Source organism: Balaenoptera ricei, chromosome 1 (genome assembly GCF_028023285.1).
Source record: "Balaenoptera ricei isolate mBalRic1 chromosome 1, mBalRic1.hap2, whole genome shotgun sequence".
NCBI classification, from domain to species: domain Eukaryota; kingdom Metazoa; phylum Chordata; class Mammalia; order Artiodactyla; family Balaenopteridae; genus Balaenoptera; species Balaenoptera ricei.
This window is the reverse complement of record NC_082639.1, coordinates 178,002,438-178,027,073: the sequence shown is the minus strand read 5'-3', so window position 1 is coordinate 178,027,073 and position 24,636 is coordinate 178,002,438. Positions and strand designations below refer to the sequence as shown.

The window sequence follows — 24,636 nt, the reverse complement described above, 5'->3', positions numbered from 1 at the left end:
AGGGAGTGGCATGATATATTTAAAGTGATGAAAGGGAAGAACCTACAACCAAGATTACTCTACCCGGCAAGGATCTCATTCAGATGCGAAAGAGAAATAAAAAGCTTTACAGACAAGCAAAAGCTAAGAGAATTCAGCAGCACCAAACCAGCTCTACAACAAATGCTACAGGAACTACTCTAAGTGGGAAACACAAGAGAAGAAAAGGACCTACAAAAACAAACCCAAAACAATTAAGAAAATGGTAATATGAACATACATATCGATAGTAACCTTAAACATGAATGGATTAAATGCTCCAACCAAAAGACACAGGCTCGCTGAATGGATACAAAAACAAGACCCATCTATATGCTGTTTACAAGAGAACCACTTCAGACCTAGGGACACATACAGACTGAAAGTGAGGGAATGGAAAAAGATATTCCATGCAAATGGAAATCAAAAGAAAGCTGGAGTAGCAATACTCATATCAGATAAAATAGACTTTAAAATAAAGAATGTTACAAGAGACAAGGAAGGACACTATATAATGATCAAAGGATCAATCCAAGGAGAAGATATAACAATTATAAATATATATGCGCCTAACATAGGAGCACCTCAATACATAAGGCAACTGATAACAGAAATAAAAGAGGAAATTGAAAGTAACATAGTAAGAGTGGGGGACTTTAACACCTCCCTTACACCAGTGGACACATCATCCAGACAGAAAATTAATAAGGAAACACAAGCTTTAAATAACACAATAGACCAGATAGATTTAATTGACATTTATAGGACACTCCACCCAAAAACAGCAGATTACACTTTCTTTCCAAGTGCACACAGAATATTCTCCAGGATAGATCACCTCCTGGGTCACAAATCAAGCCTCAGTAAATTTAAGAAAATTGAAATCATATCAAGCATCTTTTTGGACCACAATGCTATGAGATTAAAATGAATTACAGGGAAAAAAACGTAAAAAACACAAACACGTGGAGGCTAAACAATACATTACTAAATAACCAAGAGATCACTGAAGAAATCAAAAAATACTTAGAGACAAATGACAATGAAAACACGATGATCCAAAACCTATGGGATGAGGCAAAAGCAGTTCTAAGAGGGAAGTTTATAGCAATGCAATCTTACCTCAAGAAACAAGAGAAATCTCAAACAATCTAACGTTACGTTTAAGGGAACTAGAGAAAGAAGAACAAACAAAACCCAAAGTTAGTAGAAGGAAAGAAATCATAAAGATCAGAGAAGAAATAAATGAAATAGAAACAAAGAAAACAATAGCAAAGATCAATAAAACTAAAAGCTGGTTCTTTGAGAAGATAAACAAAATTGATAAACCTTTAGCCAGACTCATCAAGAAAAAGAGGGAGAGGACTCAAATCAATAAAATTAGAAAAGAAAAAAGAGAAGTTACAACAGACACCGCAGAAATACAAAGCATCCTAAAAGACTACTACAAGCAACTCTATGCCAATAAAATGGACAACCTGGAATAAATGGACAAATTCTTAGAAGGGTATAACCTTCCAAGACTGAACCAGGAAGAAATAGAAAATATGAACAGACCAATCACAAGTAACAAAATTGAAACTGTGATTAAAAATCTTCCAGCAAACCAAAGTCCAGGACCAGATGGCTGCACAGGTGAATTCTATCAAACATTTAGAGAAGAGGTAACACCCAGCCTTCTCAAACTCTTCCAAAAAATTGCAGAGGAAGGAACACTCCCAAACTCATTCTATGAGGCCACCATCACCCTGACACCAAAACCAGACAAAGATACTACAAAAAAAGAAAATTACAGACCAGTATCACTGATGAATATAGATGCAAAAATCCTCAACAAAATACTAGCAAACAGAATCCAGCAGCACATTAAAAGGATCATACACCATGATCAAGTGGGATTTACCCCAGGGATGCAAGGATTCTTCAATATACGCAAATCAATCAATGTGATACACCATATTAACAAATTGAAGAATAAAAACCATATGATCATCTCAATAGATGCAGAAAAAGCTTTTGACAAAATTCAACACCTATTTATGATAAAAACTCTCCATAAAGTGGGCATAGAGGGAAACTACCTCAACATAATAAAGGCCATATACCACAAACCCACAGCAAACATCATTCTCAATGGTGAAAAACTGAAAGCATTTCCTCTAAGATCAGGAACAAGACAAGGATGTCCACTCTCGCCATTATTATTCAAGATAGTTTTGGAAGTCCTAGCCACGGCAATCAGAGAAGAGAAAGAAATAAAAGGAATAGACACTGGAAAAGAAGAAGTAAAACTGTCACTGTTTGCAGATGACATGATACTATACATAGAGAATCCTAAAGGTGCCACCAGAAAACTACTAGAGCTAATCAATGAATCTGGTAAAGTTGCAGGATACAAAATTAATGCACAGAAATCTCTTGCATTCCTATACACTAATGATGAAAAATCTGAAAGAGAAATTATGGAAACACTCCCATTTACCACTGCAACAAAAAGAATAAAGTACCTAGGAATATACCTACCTAGGAAGACAAAAGACCTGTATGCAGAAAACTATAAGACACTGATGAAAGAAATTAAAGATGATACCAACAGATGGAGAGATATACCATGTTCTTGGATTGGAAGAATCAATATTGTGAAAATGACTATACTACCCAAAGCAATCTACAGATTCAGTGCAATCCCTATCAAATTACCAATGGCATTTTTTATGGTACTAGAACATAATATCTTAAAATTTGTATGGAGACACAAAAGACCCCGAATAGCCAAAGCAGTCTTGAGGGAAAAAAATGGAGCTGGGGGAATCAGACTCCTTGACTTTAGACTATACTACAAAGCTACAGTAATCAAGACACTATGGTACTGGCACAAAAACAGAAACATAGATCAATGGAACAAGATAGAAAGCCCAGAGATAAACCCACGCACCTATGGTCAACTAATCTATGACAAAGGAGTCAAGGATAAACAATGGAGAAAAGACAGTCTCTTCAATAAGTGGTGCTGGGGGCTTCCCTGGTGGCGCAGTGGTTGGGAGTCTGCCTGCCAGTGCAGAGAACACGGGTTCGAGCCCTGGTCCGGGAGGATCCCACGTGCTGCAGAGCAACTAAGCCCGCGCACCCCAACTGCTGAAGCCTGTGCGCCTGGAGCCTGTGCTCTGCAACAAGAGAAGCCACTGCAATGAGAAGCACACGCACCGCGATGAAGAGTGGCCCCCGCTTGCCACAACTAGAGGAGGCCCACATGCAGCGACGAAGACCCAAAACAGCCAAAAATAAATAAATAAAATAAATAAATTTATTAAAAAAAAATAAAGTGGTGTTGGGAAAACTGGACAGCTACTTGTAAAAGAATGAAATTAGAACACTCCCTAACACCATACACAAAAATAAACTCTAAATGGATTAGAGACCTAAATGTAAGACTGGACACAATAAAACTCTTAGAGGAAAACATAGGAAGACCACTCTTTGACATAAACCACAGCAAGATCTTTTTTTGACCCACCTCCTAGAGTAATGGAAATAAAAACAAAAATAAACAAATGGGACCTAATGAAACTTAAAAGCTTTTGCACAGCAAAGGAAACCATAATCAAGACCAAAAGACAACCCTCAGAATGGGAGAAAATATTTGCAAACGAATCAACGGACAAAGGATTAATCTCCAAAATATATAAGCAGCTCATGCAGCTCAATATTAGAAAAACAAACAACCCAATCCAAAAATGGGCAGAAGACCTAAATAGACATTTCTCCAAGGAAGACATACAGATGGCCGAGAAGCACATGAAAAGCTGCTCAACATCACTAGTTATTAGAGAAATCAAATCAAAACTACAATGAGGTATCACCTCACACCGGTTAGAATGGGCATCATCAGAAAATGTACAAACAACAAATGCTGGAGAAGGTGTGGAGAAAAGGGAACCCTCTTGCACTGTTGGTGGGAATATAAATTGATACAGCCACTATGGAGAACTGTATGGAGGTTCCTTAAAAAACTAAAAATAGAATTACCATATGACCCAGCAATCCCACTACTGGGCATATACCCAGAGAAAACCATAGTTCAAAAAGACACATGAACCCCAATGTTCATGGCAGCATTATTTACAATAGCCAGGTCATGGAAGCAACCTAAATGCCCATCAACAGATGAATGGATAAAGAAAATGTGGTACATATATGGATACAATGGAATATTACTCGGCCATAAAAAGAAACGAAATTGGGTCATTTGTAGAGATGTGGATGGACCTAGAGACTGTCCTACAGAGTGAAGTAAGTCAGACAGAGAAAAACAAGTATCGTATAGTAACACGTATATGCAATCTAGAAAAATGGTACAGATGAACCGGTTTGCAAGGCAGAAATAGAGACCCAGATGTAGAGAACAAAGGTATGGACACCAAGGGGGGGAAGTGGAGGGGGCAGGTGGTGGTGGGATGAATTGGGAGATTGGGATTGACATGTGTACACTAATATGTATAAAATAGATAACTAATAAGAACCTCCTGTATAAAAAATAAATTCAAAAAAATTTTTTAAATTAAAGAAATTAAAAACAAGAGAACCCAAACTTTTGAATAGAAACTTATCCATGGCAATACGTCCTCAGAGGGACACAGTGAAGCAGTAATATTAATCTGTGAATTGATGGGCCTTCTCCTCAAGGTCACCCTGCTCAACTCTAACATGATAACACTAAACAATGCCAGAATACAAACCTGAACTCTGAAGAAATCTCTTTTTTAGTACTTATTCAAATGGTATTTGTACCTCTGTTATCATAAGGAGACTTAAGCTTAATGTATGTATAAACTTCTAGGGCAAAACATTTACCCAGTTCACCTTCAAACGACTTCCACTATCAGGAATTCCCAGGTGGTCCAGTGGTTAGGGATCCGAGCTTCCACTGCAGGGGGCATGGGTTCGATCCCTGGTTGGGAACAACGATCCCTCATGCCACGCAGTGTGGCTTAAAAACAAAAAAAAAGACTTCCACTATCTTTAAAAAGCACTTTTGGTTACACTCTTACTTTTTGAACCATAATGGATTTAAAATTATCTTAATACATCTTTCTAACAATCTAAGTCACAAATGTTAAGATAATTAGAAGTACCTTTGAGGTCAGAAAAAGGTAGGTAAGATTCATCTGGGCAGATGTTAGAAGAACATTGTAATAAAAGGTTAGGATTCAGTATTTGGTGAATGACCTTGGCCTACTGGCTTATCCCTCCTGAGACTCAGTACTTTCACCCCTATGAAGGGCAAAATATGCACCATTGGATGATGCTAAAGATCAAATGAGACGCCAGATATAAAGTCACTAGCACCCAACATATTATATGCACCAAGCATAGAACAATGTTAGTTTCTTCTGCTTTGTCTCCTTCTACATAAACTCACTGAGAAATTTTCTGAGAACGTGAGGCTTCAATTTTTTTAAAAAAGTGGTATATGATGTTTCCATAGCTCAGATCTACAGCAAAAAATTTAAAAAGTGTAGCAAGAGGGCAAGTGCAAAGAAATTGTGGCTCATGCTATAGCCGGTGATTAAACCTTAATACAACATGACAGTTTTAATTTTTATATAAATACCACCAGGGCCGATTATTTACATTATGGATTTCAAGCTTAACAAATGTAATTTAAAAACAACAAAGCTACTTTTAAAGGAGTGCTGTCAAAGCCCTGACATTTGCAAAATTGAAAATGCTCCATGTATAAGATTTGAAATGGAAAACCTGGCAATTCTTCTCTCTACTTGACAGAAGTTATCAGGATGAACCCTGGGAATGCTTGGACATTTTTTACATTGACTTACGGATAGGTTGGGACAATTTCTCATGAAACCATATATATTTAGATATAGAATAAGAGCTAGTAATTGCTGGGATTTGCTCAGTGCTTATTGAATCAGGCTCTGTGCATACATTCTCTAATTGTCACAGAAAAGCTATGGGTCCATTATTAGCATTATCTTCATTTTACCAAAGACAAAACTAGAGCAGAGAAAAATCTGGAGGCCCTTATTCCAGATTGCTCTCCTCTTATCTATATTATCTCTATAATATAACAAACCACATAGTGGGAGTGGGGTTTATAGAAGAGCAAACAGAGGTTCCGAGAGGAGAAGGGATGGGCAAGGTCCCAAAGCTAGTTAGTGACAAGGCAACAACTGGTACTCAAAACCCAGACTCACGTTCTTCCTCATGAACCTTATGTTATTTCTGGATTGTGGCTCCAGCACAAGAGGTTAGAATGTATTCAGCAAAACAAAGCTTTATGTTCATGACACAGAACCTAGTATCATGACTATTGTTGACTCATAGGTTTATCAACAACATACATAGGTCCCATATCTTTCTACTTCAGTACTAAATTCAACTAGTAAATTTCAAAATAAATAATTCTGTAATGCAGTCTCAAACTGCTAGCTATGCACTTATTATTTTAACCAAATTCAAAATAATAACCAATATTATTGTCTTATCAAGAGTTACCATATGATCCTGCAATCCCACTCCTGGACATACATCTGGAGAAAACGCTAATTCAAAAAGATATATGTACCCCAGTGTTCATAGCAGCACTATTTTCAATAACCAAGACATGGAAACAACCTAAATGTCCATCAACAGATGAATGGATAAAGAAGATGTGGTACATATATACAATGGAATATTACTCAGCCATAAAAAAGAATGAAATAATGCCATTTGCAGCAACATGGATGGACCTAGAGTTTATTGTACTAAGTGAAGTAAGTCAGACAAAGACAGATATCATATGATATCACTTATATATGTGGAATCTACAAAATGATATGAATGAACTTATATACAAAACAGAAAGAGACTCACAGACATATAAAATAAACTTAGGATTACTAAAGGGGAAAGTGGGGGAAAATTAGGAGTTTGGGATGAACATATACATACTACTATATATATAAAATAGATAACTAACAAGGACCTACTGTATAGCACAGGGAATGATACTCAATATTTTATAATAACCTATAAGGAAAAATAACCTGAAAAAGAATAAAACTGAATCACTATGCTGTACACCTGAAACTAACATGGCATTGTAAATCAACTATACTTCAATTAAAAGAAAAAAGATCTGAAAAAAAAGCAAATACAAAATACACCTGGTTCATGGGTAATAAGTCTATAGAAAAGGACAGTATATTACTATTTTAACTTCTCCACTACTTGCATAACATATTCATTCTTTCATTCAAATATTTATTGAATACCTACTATGTGACAGACACTGTGCTCAGTACTAGGGATACATCCCTGAATAGCAAAAAAAAAAAAAAAAAAAAATCACTTGCTTCAATCTTTGCTGGAGAGTAAGACCATAGAGAAATCAAGGTAAATTTATTTAGTTGTTGCTGTTTTTATTTTAAGAGCAGTGACGAAAACGGTAGACAATAAATATTATATTTGCAAGCTTCTTTATATAGCACTCAAATTTTTCTTATTTCTCTTATTTTTTTATTTCTCTTATGTTCAACAATGAGTTTAAACACGTGAGCATATGCAGAAGTCCACTGGCAAATCAGTTAACATTTATTTAATGTCTTCTGCATCCCAAACACTAAACGAAACATACTGTTACAGTTCCAAAGAGCTTATATTTTAGTGGACTAATCAATGCAAGCAAAAAGAGTCAGGCAACATACATACCACTCCTGGTGCCCTAATGCAGGGGAGACCAACTTTGCAGGTACAAATATCCCTCTCTTTACTTCTGTCTCTGCGTGGTTGTCTCAGAAAGCCAGGCATGTAACCAGGTAAAACAGAAATAAATCATAGGGGAGTGGCAAGCCCAACTTTCTAGCTCATTTCCAGACGATTCCTGGGAATCGTGAATGTGCAAAGTAAGAGTCAGACTGGCCGGATTCATATTTATGTCCTGCACAGGGGTATACAGACATGCCGTGTGCAAATGCTGGCGATTTCAAGGTGACAAGCCTCTGACTGAGAAGTCTGGAGGTCGATAAGTCTCGTTTGGGGTCACCTGGCCTGGCTGTCACCTCGGCTGACAAAGAGGAAATTTTTAGAAAATAAACCCCAATAAGCTTTGAACAGCTAGGCCTCCATTTCCAAAATAATTATGACAACGCACCATGTCTTCCAGCTTAAAAAAAGAAACTGATTTCACATTTCTTTCTGTTAGGAGCAAGTCTCATGTGAGTAAATAGTTACAGCCCCGATTACAAAGGTCTGGGTTTTCAAGCCAGACACAAGAGCACTTAAATATAATAGAGCTGGTAGATGCCTTTTAAATCCCTTTTCTTTTTGGTCAGAGAGACAGATTTGCACTTGCTACAGGATGACTGAGTAAGTCACTCATGGCATTGCCACTTGGAGTAATGGCACGATTCCTTCCTTCTTGGGGTGTTAAGTATTTTCTCTCTGTCTCTGTCTTTCCCTGTATATATTAATATCTAATTTTCATGTTGGAGATCAAAATGCAGGCAAGCATTTTCTGCTATCGCACTGGGAAGATAGAGTACATTTTAGAAACTCTAGAGGAATTCAAGCCTCAATCATGTTCTAACTTATCGATTTATGTGAATCAATATGCATTTTTGCAAACTATCTTTCAGCTTTCTTTTTTTTGTTAAGTTTCGCACTTTGCAGCAGAATTAGGTTATTTTCATTAGAAAGAGCTTCTAATTAACTAGTTCTTTATTGCAAAGAATACAAATTCTGCTCTCAAGAACGCTATAACATTTTGTCAATAGTTCAGAACAGGGCTAATGATCCTCATTAATGAAAGCCCCGTGTGAGTCTGAGATCTCCATTTGATTCCTTTTATCAAAGTATGGGATCCTAGGCAAAAAATAGCTTTACGGTAATCATTTTCTACTGCACAAATAAATAAAACAAGCGTTCCAGAGAAGGTGACAGGAAATGTGTGGTGGAAAATAAAAAATATCCCTTGTCAGTTTTAACAGGTATTCAATTTTTTGGACCAATGAGAAATTGGGGGGAAATATTTTCTCATTCTTTGTTTCTCATTGTCTTAAAACAAAATCTACTCAGATGTCCCCTGTTGATTATAAATAATCTCATGTATAGATATCAGAAAGTGGAATAAAGAAGGAATGACATAACTCCAATCTTACATTTCTCCTAAGAATTGAGGGCATCTTAGAATCTCCCGGGGAGCTGGGGTTTGAGGGAGTTAGGGGATGGGCTTGTGTAGTTCGAAAATGCTTTTCAGGTGATTCTAATATAGCTTCTGGTTGAGAATGTAGAATTTATTACCTGGGTTTGCCTGATCATATGTCTCAATTATATTATGAATGGCTCCAATCTCTATTCCCTTAGAACAATACATCCACTAGGAGAGGCCCTCTGCAGAGTGACTGTATCTGAGGAAGTAGAGCTAATTAACTACTGTGTGTGTGTGTGTGTGTGTGTGTGTGTGTGTGTGTGTGTATAGTATTATTAGTAATTGTGCAGCTAACAAAGTAGCATAGCTTTTATGAACATCCTCATGTATGTTTTTTTGTTTGGTTGTTGTTTGTTTCTTGCGATATTGATATTTATTGACATCAATACAAAGCAAGGGAAGACTAAAAGTTGATAGCTAACAGGAAGAACTATTGGTGCAATTTCTTTCCTGGAGAAGGTATGCACTCAGATCATGAGACCTTAAATAAAGACTGGATTGTCAAAAACCAAATAAGGGTTAAATTTTACCTATTAATATAAAAAATTGCTAAAGGCAAAAGCAGAGGTTTAGAAATATTCTTTATGCTAAATCACATAAGCAAAGCAAAAAATTAAAACTCATCTTAATCCTAACACTTTAGCATATAGGATACACACACACACACAGACACACACACACACATACACAACACATACGGGGATGTTTGTAAAAGCTATGCTGCTTCATTAGCTGCACAATTCCTAATATGAATGTACTTAACAATAGCACAATCTGCCTTATAACATCTACCTCCCTCAGATATTATCTTTTAAAGGTCCAATTTTTTCATCACTCATTTTTAATTAAAATTAAAAAAAAAATTTAGATTATTTTACCTCCTAGGAAATCCCATTTCCTGATCCTAGCTTTAGTTTCTGTTGTACAACTATAAATATATCTCCTCTCACTACAAGACTACTGGCTTAGGTATTCATAGTTTCCCAATCTCAACTAATCTACTCCCTCTTCGATTTGTCACAAATTCCTAATGGGATTCAAATCCTCCTGTGTCCCTTTCCAGTGTCTGGACAATACTGTCATGATATCTAGGGTGACACAAGTTCATTCTAAGGGACCGTCCCAAGACCATGTTCCCATGGGGACTCCTGCCTGAGCTTTGCCCTGACTCTCCGAATATTTCTAGTCAATATTCCGTTCAAAACATTTTCCACTATTGATTTGCAAAATCTTTTGCAGTCTCTCTCAAAGAATTAGAATAAAAAAGAACATACTTGATTTTAAAATTCAAAATCATCTTATCTTGCCTTCTTTTGCAATACTGGGTGATTCCATCATCATTTGGGGTACCGTTGACTTGTTTTGCACCCTGCTTTTTGATTTCATTTCTTGATCTCTTACTTAATACAGTTCTTCCTGAGCTAATTACAATTTCATTAGATTAAGCGAGGTCCTTAAAAGCAGTGTTTATCCATTCATTACACTAGCTAAAATTTCCTGTCACCCTATCATACTCCTCTGAGAGCTTCTTTTTCATAATTTACATCTTATTTTTCTCTCTTTCCAATGTTGAATGTTTTCTCAATCATTTACCACTTTTGTTCATTTGCCATGCTTCTCCTAACATGTTGAAAACACCCATGATGTTATAGTTAATTGTAGTCAAGGATTTTCCATTTTAAGCTAAGAATAGCTTTTGCTAGAGCTTAAAAATAAGTTCCGTGTGGAGGCTTTCATTCCATTCCACAGTAGCTCTAAATCTAAGTTACATCTCATAAGTCATAATAAAAGAAACCCTTGTTTACTTTATTTCTATGAACATAATAGAAATACAAACACTTATCCTAGAATTTATGGAAAATACATATATGAAGCCCTAGATTCAAATTCTGAGGTTCAATAGAGAAGGGAGTTCCATAAAACACTACAATTATTCCAGATGATCTAAAAACAAAGGTATACTAGAAAAAGAATAGACACATGTACATGTATAACTGAATCACTTTGCTGTACACCTGAAACTAACATGACATGGTTAATCAACTATGCTCCAATAAAAAAATAAAAATTTTTGAAAAAAGGTATACTAATGAATTTCTCTGTGATTCCATTTCCTTATCTTCAATGTGGTTAAGGAATTATCAAACAGATGATTACATCAATGTCTTACTGAACAAACTCCATCTCTAAAAAGTGACTATTTGGCCCCAGTTTCCTTTCTTCCTTTCTCCTCTCTGTCGTCCCAAACCCCCTCCAAAAAGCTTACCAGTTGGTTAGTCTGTGTGTTATTAGTTCATGGAAATGCAAGTATTATTTAACAATAAAAATAAGAATCGCACTCAATCGAGTCCTGAATTATTCATGTACACTTATTTTACATAATTTGGCCATCCCTCTTTTTATTGCTATTTCAGTTTCTATCACTAAACAATTCTCCGCTAGGTCCACCTTGGATTCCTGTGAACAAGGAGATAACACTTGCAAAATGTTCCCTCAGAGACGATATTCTGAGCTGATGTCCAAACATTTACAGCCAAAGCTAAACTATGAAAAACAGCAAGGAATACCCTCAGCGCCCGGAATGAAAAGTAGAGTATTAACAAGACTTTTTTTTTTAATCAAATTTCTTTAGAATTTCAAAATATGTAGTGACACAAAAGCTAGCAAAATTGAACCATCACAGGAATAGACTTTTAAGACTGCCATTGTCACTCTATATTTTCATCATGAGGACACACAAACCCAGGACATCATTTAAAACACAATTAAGGCACTTAATGTGGTTGTGCCATTAAAAGTTTTAATGGGCAATGTCAGTCTCCCTGTTTGGTAAGTAGCAGGAGGAAGGCAAGGAGCATATCTGAACAGGTAAGTGTTGGGAAGATAGGATATAAAGCTGGGAAGCAGCTTGCGCCCTCAGCAAAATGTCAACAGCTGGTGAGACGAGACCTTATGATGGTCAATATTTTAGACATCACAGTGTCAGGGCACAGTTTGTGCAGGCCTGTATCTTACACAGCAGGCCCTCTGAACTTCATTGGAATTTTGCTCAGAGTTGGAGGGAAAAGCTAGTTTCAGTGGCAACATCCAGACAGAGCTGAAAAGAGCAAGAAGAGAAAGCAAAGAATCGTGCTAGGCGATTCAACATGGGTATGAGAACAGCTTTCTCCAGCTAGAGAAGGGTCTCCTTTTTCAAAAATCACTGTTTATTGTTTTGCACATTTCCAAAAAAGCATTTTTAGCAAGTCATTAATGCAAGGGCCTGGAAGTGTAAACTGAACCTTTGTGGCAACATTCTTGAAATGTTCGGGGTGAAGTGTGGGAAAGGGAAAAACACACACACACACACACACACAGATGGAAAATACTGTCGTGAACTGACATGTTCTATTTAAAAACTGTTTGTCAGCCGTAGTTAAGTTGACGCCGTCAGCATGGCAACAAATCATAACATTTTGCATGTTTCGCTGCATGCTTGAAGCAGAGATAGCACCTGGCACGTGGTGGTAGCACACAGATCGTGGTGCGGGGAGCTTAGGAACTGTGCGGTTAGTGGAACGGGACAGAACAAGTCTGATCTGCTAGTCCCTAAAGGCCAGCCACCAGAGAAGTGGACATCGCCTGGTGTGCTATTTCTTTGTGTCTGTGAGAGAAAAGTGCTGCTTCAGAGAGAGTTTTTAAAGCAGGATGCCTGTAGCCCAGGGGTACTAAGGGACAATCCCTCCTCTACTTTCCCTAATGTCTGCAGTTAACATAGAGATTCATGCCCTGTCAGGACAGCATGCTCCTCCAGACTGCCCTCCTTTCTGGTTTTATCACAATGGAGAAAAGGGACGACGCTGAATAACACCAACTAGAACCAGACTTGGAGGCGTAAGATCTGTATTCCTGCTCTGGGACAGACAGGGCTATTTGTCCGGCCCAATCTGCTCTTCCCTGTTTCCTGGATCCGAGGGGAGACTGCATTCCCCGGGCCAAGCAGCTGACAAGCCACATGACTGAGCTCTTGCCAATGAATTATGAGCAAAAGTGCACCTTCCACCTCACTTACTCACGAGAAACGATCTGGACCTGGACTTTGCTCTTTTCCCCTTTCCTTGGCTGGCATGACCAAGGTCAGGGCAACCTTGGAGGCCATGTATTGGAGATGGCAAAACTACTGGCAACCTGGGTTTCCTAAAGACCTGTGAGGGGCAGGGCCACCTATCCACCCAGAGAATTCGCTTCAGTCTTTCACATGACAGAGAAACAAACATTTATATTCTTTATTCCACGCTATTTTGGAGAATGTTTGTTACAGAAGCTTATTACCCCTGACTCATTCAGGTGCTAAATGGACACGATCTGTAAAATGGACACGATCATATTTGCCCTTTTTTAACCTAATGGAATATGGACGTAAGCCATTCTGTAAAATGCTGTCATACAAACATAAAATATAAACTAATATAGGAATTCAAAGGAAAGAGCAACTCCTTCTAGGTGGAGTGATCGCAGAAGATTAAAGAGAAGAAGTTGAGCTGAATCTTAGTAATGTTTGGATAGAATTTTAACTCACAAGGAGGATGTAAAAGGATGGAGAAAAAGCATCCAAAATTTAAAGTAAAGACTGCATTTTTCAGAGTATGGTAGAAGACAGTTTGGCTATAGTTAAGGAATCTAGTAGAAGAGTAATGGGAAATAAGGCTGGAAGATAGGTTTGAGAGCTGGATCGTAGAGGGTAAGAAACACTTGAACACTAGAATAATGAATTCTGATTGATCTTGGTTAGTGGGGGTAATTTCATTCTCTTTACTTATACTTGGTTGAGGATAGTCACTGGCTTGAGACACTGTTCTGTAGAGATGCATTGCTTGGCTCTGGGAGAGTTAACTTGTGATCTGAATGGAAAGACCAAGAGAATCAGAGATGCCAACCCAGAATCTTAACACCGTGGAGCCATTGAACAAACCTGGAAGCATTTATCTCTAATCTTCCTGTGATATGGGATAACTAAATGATTATTTTTCATCCAGCGTTAATTGGCATTTCTGTTACTTGCAGCTGAAAGCATTTTTAAAGAGTAAGCTGTATAAATGGTTCACTTAGAATCACAGAGAACAACATATCTGGAAAAAGATTTGATCTCTGAAAAGATTACTTGCAAAACCATCACTTTAATTTCTCAGACATGTGCCCTTCATGATCAATACATTGGAGCCACAGACTTCCACAAAAACATTCTGAGATATGTTTACAAAAGCAATCTAGATATTGACTTTATTAGAAAGAAAATTTTTTGTTATTGATAATTTGTACTTATTTTACAAGCATATCACTTTTATGATACCTCTGGTGCATAAAAGTTATATATATTCAAAAGAAAGTCAGCCAGTAGAAAAATTTTGGTAAAACTTCAGAGCTAGGAAAACCCTGATAACTCAATTAGATCTTCTCCACAGTTTACAGAGGAGAAAGTTCAGGCCTTAGTACTATATTACATGCCTTGCTAAAAACCATGACCAAAACCCAGCCCTTAGTTGTTTTTTTTTTCTCCACAAAAAAATCACAGTTAGTTCCACTGCTGTCAACAAGATTTTCTTTTTGTTCCCAGTATAAGAAATACATGAATATTTTATTTTAAAGATCAAAGAGGGAAGGTCAAGGTTACCTGGCATTACCTATAATTACTGGGCATTTTACCAGTAGCATATGTATCTAAATCTCAAATTTGAAACTGAATATTTGAATAATATTTAGACCAAAAGGATCTATCCAAGCACATACACAAGGGTCAGAAGCGTATTGTCAGTGTTATTCATTATCTCTCTGACACCCATGCACGATTTGCTAAATATCTCATTTCATATCATGTCCTATATCTGGCCATTTCCCTAGATCTAGTCCTAAATTAAGCAAGGATTAGAAGTCAGTCTGAGCATAAATACAATACTAGAAAGTAATACCAATGTAATTTATTCTTCCTCTCTCTAGCTATTAGTCTCATACACTCCCAAGGTTTTGCCAGGTTAAAGCAGGGAAAGGCCAGGGGAGAAAAGCTGCTTTTGATATTTATAACCCTCAATCACTGCTTCAGAAACAAATATCCAGAAGAAAAAGGGAGGTAAGAACCAGATCTGCTTAGGCATCTTTTACATATGTGAAGTAAAGATGGGGTGGAGGCCATAGGAAAAATGCAGAGTACTCTGGTGTATTTCCTCAGATTGAATAAATGCTATGTAATATGTGTCTTTATGTAATATAATTCAGTCCTTAAGAAGAGAACTAAGCAGCAGAATCTGATACTTCAGTCCAACTCGGAAAATTTTTTTCTTAGATGATCTTATAACAAACCCTGCACTGGTTTGTTAAATGTAGTGGTGCACAAAGAAAAGTTGCCTGGCTCTGGTTGATTTTGATGCCATACCATAGGAGCCATGGAAGGGACTCATTCAAATACAGCCTCTCATGCTTTTCCCATTTCAATTTTCATAAGGCACCATGATCCCTTGGTGAAAAAGAATTGTTCCTTGTCTGCTGCTGATAGGGATATGATCAGTGACCTTAAATCCTTTTCTTTGCAAAATCAGAATCATGTCAGACAGGTAGAATTCAGAATTTCTGTCTAACAAAATTTCTAGACAGACATTTTAGGCTGTTGTCCCTTTTGGCTGGCCCATCTTTATCTTCCGTGTTTACCACCCCAGCTGTAAATACTGCCCTTTCTTCCCATGGTGGTTGCTAACATCTGGATATTTTTGATCATGCTTCTTCACTGCTAGTCTTGGAGAATGAGCAGCTCAGTTTGGTGTTTTTTTTTTTTTTGGTCACGCTGCATGGCTTGCAGGATCTCAGTTCCCCGACCACGGATTGAACCCAGGCCACGGTAGTGAAAGCCTGGAATCCTAACCACTAGGCCCCCAGGGAACTCCCCAGCAGGTCAGTATTTGGATGGAAGACTGTGATGGTAAGCCTCCAAGATGCGCCCCACCCCCCAAATCACCCCTTCTATATTCATATCTTTGTATAGGCCCCTCCCGTATTGTACCAGGATCAGTCTGTGTGACCAAAAGAACACAGCAGAAGTAATGGTACGTCACTTCTGAGATTAGATTATAAAAAACACTGTGGCTTCTCTTTTGGCCTCTTTTACTCTCTCTCTGATTGTGTGCTTTGGGGAAAGCCAGCTGCCACGCCACGAGCAGCCATCTGGAGAGGCCCACGTGGTAAGGAACTGAGGCCCTCCAGCTGGTAGCCATAGGCGGGAACTTGGAAGGAGACCCTCTTGCCCTGTCATGCCTTCAGAATACCTCAGCCCTGTCCACCACCTTGAGTGCAACCTCATGGGAGACCCAGAGCCAGACCTAGACCACTAAGCTGCTCCCAGACTCCTGACTCTCAGAAGTTGCGTGAGATAACAGATATCTCCTGTCTTAAGTCATTACATTTTCAGGTAATTTGTTCTGCAGCTTAATACATACTAACAGGCAGTGTAGGGTTTTTGTTTTTTGTTTTTCTTCTAATCTTTAAGTGACTTGAGGATAGGAGCCATATCTTACTCATCTTCAGGTTCAGCAGAGTGCCTTAGGGCACAGCAGATCCAATAACCATTTTCTGAATGAATGATCATATCCTTCCTGTGTTTATCATTAAAAAGTAAATTCAATGACAATTACACTTCCAGACTTCTGGCTTAACTAAAGATTTTTTTTTTTTCTTTTAAGTAATGTGGTTTAACCCAGAGAATATAGAAGAGGAAAATAATTCTGAAATGAGATCAAGCTTTCAAAAGCTCCAATTTTTTTAATGCTCCTACCATTAAGAGTTGAATATAAATTTACAATAAGGCTCAGTGAGCAATTTAGGAAGCCTTGGCCTCCTGCCTTATCAGCATTCTTGATTACAAACTAAAACTTGGCCTCACCAGCTAAGACACGACAGCACGATGGGAAAGACTAAAGGCTGACGTAAGTGTGAAAGAAATAAGCTGCCAGAGGTCTTGGGTTTTAGGGGACAGTAGAGTGATTCTCAAGGTGACCTGGGGAAACCATTCTGAAAGGTAAGTATCCCTTGGTAACTTGACAGCCTGGGGAGAATCAGGGATCAAACACCTTCCCAGCTTTTTCTGTAGGTGGGAACTACAGATACTTCATGATATATCCATCCCTCCAGATCCACCAACCCCCAAATTCTAATACATTCCTACTGGGAAAAAAACAGGTTAAAGAAAGGGGTACAATAACCCCACTACCATGTCGAGAAATGAAGATGCATCCATTTGGAAACATCTCAGGAGACATGCGTGACATTTACTAACAGGGCATCATTTCTCTTTTTTTTTTTTCCATTGACTTAGCCTCGTTCCTAGAGAGTGATCTCCTCCGGGAGAGAGTTATTGGAATTATCACTTATGTATATTATTAAGTATTATTATTACTTTGTACTGAGTACAAAGAAGAGAAGCAAAGGTTTTGCTCAACACAATTGAAGTTTTACTAGAGGAAAGTTCAAGTTACATAAATGAAAAGAAAAAAACAACAACAACAACAACGAGCATTTCACTGTGAAATCATTTCCTTGGACTGCACGAACTATATCTTTAGGGACCATGAACCTGGGTAATCTCTAACCTTCTTCTTCTGGGAAAGAAAAGACTCAGGAAAAGTTGTCTCCCTTTTCTTCACCCTCAACTAGCTGACAAGTGAATACAGCTCAAGAAGCCAAGAGCCAGAACCACTTTTTTGTCATTTAAAAAAAATCACTAAAATATTAAAAGAGAAAAGAACCAAAATAAACAAACAATCAGACTGTGTAATACATTAATTTTTAACATCTCTTTTAAAAACACAATCACATATATAAGAAAACAAAGGCGATTTTAAATGTTGGATCCTGGAATTTTGATGTTAAGAAGGTAAAGACTTTTCTGCCCCCTTCATCTTAGAAATTATCAGCAAAACAACAAGAGAAACAGAAACACATTCTCCATCATTGACAAAAATAGGAGACATACTTGAGCCTGAACCATGGTACATGACGTTGAAAAGCAGAGTTCAGAGATGTAAATGTTCAAGAGAGATGCAGGAAGTGAACTGCAAACATAGGCAAAGTGGGAAACCAATGAGAAGCAGGACTTTTCACTCTGAAAACTCAGAAGTCAAGGGCATTGGGTATCAGGTACTGGTGTAAGGCAGGGGAGACGCATGGGACTAGAAACAGGTGGGGTTGGCTGAAAGTCTGCACCCACACCTTCTACCTACTCCCTACAAAGCACAGCGCCCACTCTTTCTCCTCAGTCTGTCTTTGGAGAAACTGAGCTAGAGAAAGTTTATGATGGGAATATAGGGCACGGTGGGTGAAGGGAAAGCAGAGGGGTACCTCAGAACCCCTTGCTGAAAATGAGGACATTGCAGAAAAGCCCGTGCATCCTCACCCCCATCCCCCTCGGGCTCCCAGAACACCCTCGGGCAATTGTATATCCGCAAGCCAGGACATTGGGGGACTTTGGGAGAAATAGAAGGTTCCAGAGAAAAGACCTACAGACACCAATATTTTGGGATTCTCTCAAGAACAAAAAAAACTGGCCTACAAAATCACCCTAAAATAAAGCCAACCCATCCACAGTCTCCAAGCATCATCTAATCATCACTTTTTTTAGGGCCTTGCTCTTAAATACAAATAGGACAAGCATTTGAGCAATTTCTTCTCTTATGTTATGGATAAATACACATTTTTCCAAATCTTATCAAAACCTTTCACTGGCATCTATGCTGTCTTCTAGCTCCAATCCAATTCCGTTCCTTCTTTTCCCTGCCTGACTTTCTGTGGCACCTCCTCTTCCTCAGCCCCTGGCATCTCCTTAACCCAGATTTTACCACCAGCCCATTCCACACTTCCTAATGCTCCAAGCCACACACTTCTTGGCTGTCTTTTGACACTGCTAACTCTTTTCCAGTCATTCAGCCTCAAAACTGAAGCAGCTTAGGGTTTTTTAAAAATAAACATTTAATTTTAGGATAGTTTGAAATCTGTAGAAAAGTTGTGAAGATAGTACCAGAGAGTTCCCTTCCATACATCTCCCGCCCAGTCTCCAACTTTCAACATGTTACATTAGGTAAGGGTACGTTTGTCACATCTAATGAACCAGTGTTGATACATTATTATTAACTACACTCCATATTTACTCAGATGTTCTTAATTTTTGCCTATTGTTCTTCTCCTGCTCCAGGATGTCACATCACATTTAGCTGTTCTAACTCTTTAGGTTCCTCTTGACTGTAATACTTCCTCAGACTTTCCTTGTTTTTGATGATCTTGACAATTTTGAGGAGCTCTGGTCAAGGACTCTATAGAATTCCTCAGTTGAGATTTGCTTGATGTTTTTCTCATGTTTAGACCGGGGTGATGGATTTTGGGGCAGAAGACCACAGAGGTAAAGTGCTATCGCATCATATCAAAGGTACATACTATCAACATGATTTATCAGGGTTGGGGCCAACCTTGATCACCCAGTAGAGGTGTGTCAAGTTCCCCACCATCAAGTTACTCTTTCTCACCCCTCTTTCCATATGGTACTTTTGAGAAGGCAGTCACTACGCACAGCCCATACTTAACAAGTGGGCGGCTGTGTTCCTCCTCCTTCAGGGCAGAGTATCTATACAGATAATCTGGAATTCATTTCAGCATCACTTTTGACTGGTCTTTTGCCCTTGGTCTCCATTCCATGCGTTTTCCCAAAAAGTAAGTGGGGATCCAATTCAGATACTGTAACTCCAAACCCTGACTATTTTGATGGAAACAAGAAAGACATTTATTCTCCTTCCTTCTTTCTTTCCCTCCTTCAACAAATCCATGTGGTCTGCTATGCACTAGGCCCTGCATCAGCTTTAAGAACACAGAGCTAAGTCAAAGGGATACGGTCCCTGAGGGCTCAAGGGCTTGGAACAGTGGCATCCAATTTAGCTAAGGAGTCAGAGAAGGCTTCCTGGAGGCCATGACTTCTGAGTTAAGATCTGAGTGGTGGGGGGAAGTAAGTCCACGAAAAGGAGATATAAGAAAGGAGAGCGCATTCCAGATAGAGGAACAGTATATGCACACGCTCTGACAGGTGAGGGAGTGTGGGGTGAAGTACTGCAGAACCACGAGCAAGGGGGCCGGGGTGAAGGAGGCCTCCAGGAAGCCAGGAAGGGCTGCCTCCTGAGAACCCTACAAGCAGCTTGTTGCCACTAAGAGTAGGGCGGTGTCCCAGACAGGAGTTTTCAATAGATCCTTAAATTTACCAAGGGCACGAGCTACTTGGGCAGAAAGAATGGATGCAGGATGGCCAGTTAGGAGGCCTTTACTGAGTCCAAATAGGAGCTGATGGGAGCCTGGCCTAAGGCAGGGACAGTGGAGAGGGACAAAGGGGGATAAACAAATACCTACTTCGTGGAGTTGTCGTGAGGTCATGAGTTAACATACGCAAAGCATTTAAACAAATGTCTGGCTTATATTAATTGCTATTAATAATACTGCTTATATGCTCTTGAATAGGTATCTAAATGGGAATCAATCCCCTCACTGACAAAATGAGGAGGTTTTGCTGTATAATTTCCAAGACCTTCTTCAGCCCTAAAGGGTTAATTAATATTCTTAACCATTATTCTTTGCTAGTCCGAGAGGACTGTCAGCTGTTATGTATTCTGTTCCCCAAGAGCTCACTCAATAAATGTTACTTTATCTTACTTAACCTATACCACTGTAATACCATTAGACCCTTTTCAAAAAACGACAATGGGCAAAAGGTAATCTCCTGACGAAGTAATTCTGATAAATATGAAACTGATTTTTCATTCCTAAAACTTTCACATTCTGTAGAATTGGTCTTACATTTCTACCCATCACTCTATCTTGTTATTTCTGCCATGTTTAGAAAGTATTTCAGGAGTAAATCTACCCCAGCAAACTTAAACATCTGAAGACACCACCAATACCTGCAGAACCACAACCTGAATGGCAGATCTGATTCCTCAGGGTAGTGGGGGGCAGTCCTTATAATGATTGAATCAGTGAGGTGTGAAAAGCACTAACAACAGGTCTGGCATTGGGTCCTTGTCTCCCAGAGTTTACAATTTACCTGGGGAGAAAAGGCTAATCCATACACAAGAAGACTGAATATAAGATTATAGAAATTATGCATGGTTTCTCAATTCAGACTCTACACAGACTGGAAAGAATCCAGAGGAGAGGGAATGAGGGCTATTTAATGACCAAAAAGAGCCGAGAACATTGAGATATACTATCACAGTGAGGTTTTAACATCAGAAAGTTTGCAAAATCTCAACCAAGAGGACAAAATTTTACCTCTACGAACCCCTGTAAAAGCTTACATCCTTGATGCAAACGAGAAAAAGCAAAACAGACACGTTCCAAACTCTTTTACTAAATTGGCTGAATTTATCTGTAACGATAACTGCGTTATGTCTCACTTGTCAATAATTTAGAATTATCACTTACATAGCCTGAGAACCATGTAATGTTCTTGAGGAAGGGAGCCCTCCCAAACCCACATTTATTTGTAAATAAAGCTACCTTAATTTATTAAGGGGAGGGAGGAGGGATCTTATTATCTTTCACATAAAATTACACTAAAACAAAGAAAGGAAACAGAAGTTGCTAAAGGTGAGAAGAATAGACTAACAATTCAGTTGTAAATGAGCTAACATTGTAGGTAAATTTGAGGTAATAAAACAGATGATTTTACAGAAAGCTTAACACCTCTCAACACAGCTGTCTGCCCCGTGGTCAGGAAACCATTAACATCTTGTCACCAATGCCCCAGGCATACCAATGATATGGATTCTAAAAACAATCCAGAACAACAAAAGCAGTGTACCACTCATAGCCATTGGCTCACAGGCTTTGTCAACTACCCTTTCCTGGTGCATCCCTACACACTGAGGAATCTGCAAAAAGCAGGACGAATACAGGCTGGAGAGAAAAGGAGGGAGACAACACAGGCAATTTTGAAAGGCAAGCAACAAATATTTCAACCAACTTGAAACATTCAAGAAACATTTTTTCAAAATTATAGTTGATAAACTGGGTTATATGTGGAGGGGTTATTAAAAGTCAGGAAAGTATCCCTTTAATAATAATGGTACATCCTTATATATACAGTGTCCTATTTTAATAAGAAAGAAACATCATTTTCTCAAATTAAAATACCAAAGCAGGGGTCTTTAATTACTTTTGGGCCAGAGGCTCCTTTGAGGATCTGATGAAAGCCAAATTTTTTCATTAGAAAACTGCATATGCTCACAAACTTTAGCGTTCAATTTCAACAGACTTTACTGACTCACATCTCTGCCTACCATCAAATCCATCCCTCCCTGGGTTCTCCACTGTCTTGTGGGCACATGTGTTAAAGGCCTATAAACCCCTGACTTTATAAACTCTTGTGCTACAGAAACATGCTTAAGACCTTGGAATAAGACATTAAAAGTCTAAATTAAGAGTTTGGGATGAACATATACGCACTACTGTATACAAAATAGATAATCAAGAAGGACCTACTGTATAGCACAGGGAACTCTGCTCAATATTCTGTAATAACCTATATGGTAGGGCTTCCCTGGTGGCGCAGTGGTTGAGAATCTGCCTGCCAATGCAGGGGAAACGGGTTCAAGCCCTGTTCCGGGAAGATCCCACATGCCGCGGAGCAACTAAGCCCGTGAGCCACAACTACTGAGCCTGCACTCTACAGCCTGCAAGACACAATTACTGAGCCCACGTGCCACAACTACTGAAGCCCGTGTGCCTAGAGGCCACGCTCCACAGCAAGAGAAGCCACCGCAATGAGAAGCCCATGCACCGCAACCAAGAGTAGCCCCTGCTCGCCACAACTAGAGAAAGCCCGCGCACAGCAACAAAGACCCAATGCAGCCATAAAAAAAAAAAAAAAAAACCTATATGGGAAAAGTATCTGAAAAAGAGTGGATATATGTATATATATATAACTAAATCACTTTGCTGTACACCTGAAACTAACACAACATTGTAAATCAACTATACTCCAATATTTAGAAATTAAATTAAAAATTAAAAAAAATATTATCAAATAGAATAGGAATTCCAAAAAAACATTCCATTTTACTGATTGTGTGGTATACAATGCTATCCTTTTAATTTGTTACCAATTCTTGGTCATTCAGAGCTCATTTCTACCTATCTGTTTTTCCATTTGGTTCCTATTGCATATATTTGCGGCATTCCGTTGCTCAAAAATATTTTTCAGTGAAGTAAGTCAGAAAAAGAAAAACAAATATCTTATATTAAAGCATATATGTGGAATCTAGAAAAATGGTACCAAAGAACCAGTTTGCAGGGCAGAAATAGAGACACGGATGTAGAGAACAAATATATGGACACCAAGTGGGGAAAGTGGGGGTAGGGAGGAGGGATGAATTGGGAGATTGGGATTGACATATATACACTAATATGTATAAAATAGATAACTATTAAGAATCTGCTGTATGGCACAGGGAACTCCACTTCGCTGTACAGTAGAAACTAACAGAACGTTGTAAAACAACTATACCCCCATAAAAAAAAATATGAAGGATTTCAAGATGGCAACAGGAGAACATTAAACCAAGCGCAAGGCCCTTCTGAGCACTGGGCCCTGCATGAGTACACAGGTTGTACATCCATGAATCTGGCCCTGTTTATATTAGAAGGAAATTTCAAATGTTCACCATGATTCTTTATCACCATAGATACACAACCCATATTCCCAAAAACAGCGACCATGAAGCAGTTAATATGCTAAAGACCAGGCTGGGAGCCTTAGAGTCACATAATTTTCTCAGCAACTCTGTGAGTAGAGGTAGATATTACTAACCCTACTTACAGATTATGAAACCAAAGTTAAGAGCAATAATCTACTAAAGGGAAAAGTGATATTATATATCTTTTTTTTTTTTTTTTTACTTTTTTGGTTGTGCTGGGTCTTAGTTGCAGCAGGCAGGCTCCTTAGTTGCAGCTTGTGGGCTCTTTAGTTGTGGCTCACCAGCTCCTCAGTTGCAGCACATGGGCTCCTTAGTTGTGGCATGCAAACTTAGTTACGGCATGCATGTGGGATATAGTACCCTGACCAGGGATCGAACCCAGGGCCCCTGCATTGGAAGCGCGAAGTCTTATCCACTGAGCCACCAGGGAAGTCCCATCTTACATATCTTGAAGATATTCCCTCAATACCTTGAGCCATGCTGTATGATAGTGACTGCTCAATAATGACTTGTAACTAAGTGCTTTTATGTCCTTGCCCTGACTTCGTCTTTGGCTGAGCCATCAAAGTCCAGACTCTGTGCGGTCCAGCAGGAGGTCTGTGCTTATAGTAGGGAGTGGAAGAGTGAAATAGGAAGGGCCACTGTTCACCATTCCAGTTA

General features: G+C 38.7%; 1 protein-coding gene across 23 annotated transcripts in view; it reads right to left on the bottom strand.

Annotated features, from left to right (window-relative positions):
* The window catches only part of ESRRG (estrogen related receptor gamma), a 629,476-nt gene that overhangs the window by 272,207 nt on the left and 332,633 nt on the right, over nt 1–24,636 (bottom strand). The window contains exon 1 of one of the 23 annotated variants that reach the window (XM_059942598.1): nt 7,732–7,755. The exons of 21 other annotated variants lie outside the window; for them this stretch is intronic. The gene's annotated coding sequence lies outside the window, so the exon portion shown is untranslated. Of the gene's footprint in view, nt 1–4,869; nt 4,894–7,731; nt 7,756–24,636 lie in introns of those variants that run through there. One more of the 23 variants, XM_059942594.1, reaches the window with a different exon arrangement.